The following is a 1194-nucleotide window of genomic DNA, read 5'->3' as shown; positions in this document are numbered from 1 at the left end:
GAGCTTTAAGCCAACTTTTTCACTCTCCGCTTTCACTTTCATCAAGAGGCTTTTTAGTTCCTCTTCACTTTCTGCCATAAGGGTGGTGTCATCTGCATATCAGAGGTTATTGATATTTCTCCCAGCAATCTTGATTCCAGCTTGTGCTTCTTCCAGCCCAGTGTTTCTCATGATGTACTCTGCATATAAGTTAAATAAGCAGGGTGACAATATACAGCCTTGATGTACTCCTTTTCCAATTTGGAACCAGTCTGTTGTTCCATGTCCAGTTCTAACTGTCACTTCCTGACCTGCATACAGATTTCTCAAGGGGCAGGTCAGGTGGTCTGGTACTCCCATCTCTTGAAGAATTTTCTATAGTTTATTGTGATCCACACAGTCAAAGGCTTTGGCATAGTCAATAAAGCAGAAATAGATGTTTTTCTGGAACTCTCTTGCTTTTTCCATGATCCAGCAGATGTTGGCAATTTGATCTCTGGTTCCTCTGCCTTTTCTAAAATCAGCTTGAACATCAGGAAGTTCATGGTTCACATATTGCTGAAACCTGGCTTGGAGAATTTTGAGCATTACTTTACTAGCATGTGATGAAAGTTCCTTAAAAAACTACAAATAGAGCTATCATATTATCTAACAATCCCACTCCTGGGTATATACCTGTGACAAAACACTAATTCAAAAAGATACATGTACCCCCCTATGTTCATAGCAGAACTAGTTACAATAGCCAAGACATGTCCTAAATGTCCATAGACAGATGAATGAATAAAGAATATGCAATATATATATAGTGAAATATTACTCAGCCATAAAAATAATGAAATCATGCCATTTGCAGCAACATGGGTGCAACTAGAGATTATCGTACTAAGTGAAGTAGGCCAGACAGAGAAAAACAAATATCATTATGATATCACTTATATGTGGTATCTAAAGAAATGACAAAAGTGAACTTATATCCAAAACAAAAATAGACTAACAGACATAGAAAACAAATTTATGGTTACCAAATAGGAAAGGGGGGCTTTGAGATTTAAATATACACACTACTATATATGAAACAGACATCCAACAAGGACCTGCTCTATAGCTCAGGGAACTATACGCAATATCTTATACTAACCTATAATGGAAAAGAATCTAAAGAAGAATTTTTTTTAAATGTATATATATATATATATATATGAATCAATTTGC

Source organism: Bison bison, unplaced genomic scaffold (assembly GCF_000754665.1).
Source record: "Bison bison bison isolate TAMUID 2011002044 unplaced genomic scaffold, Bison_UMD1.0 scf7180017864471, whole genome shotgun sequence".
Classification (NCBI taxonomy): domain Eukaryota; kingdom Metazoa; phylum Chordata; class Mammalia; order Artiodactyla; family Bovidae; genus Bison; species Bison bison.
Note: the sequence above shows the minus strand (reverse complement) of the source record.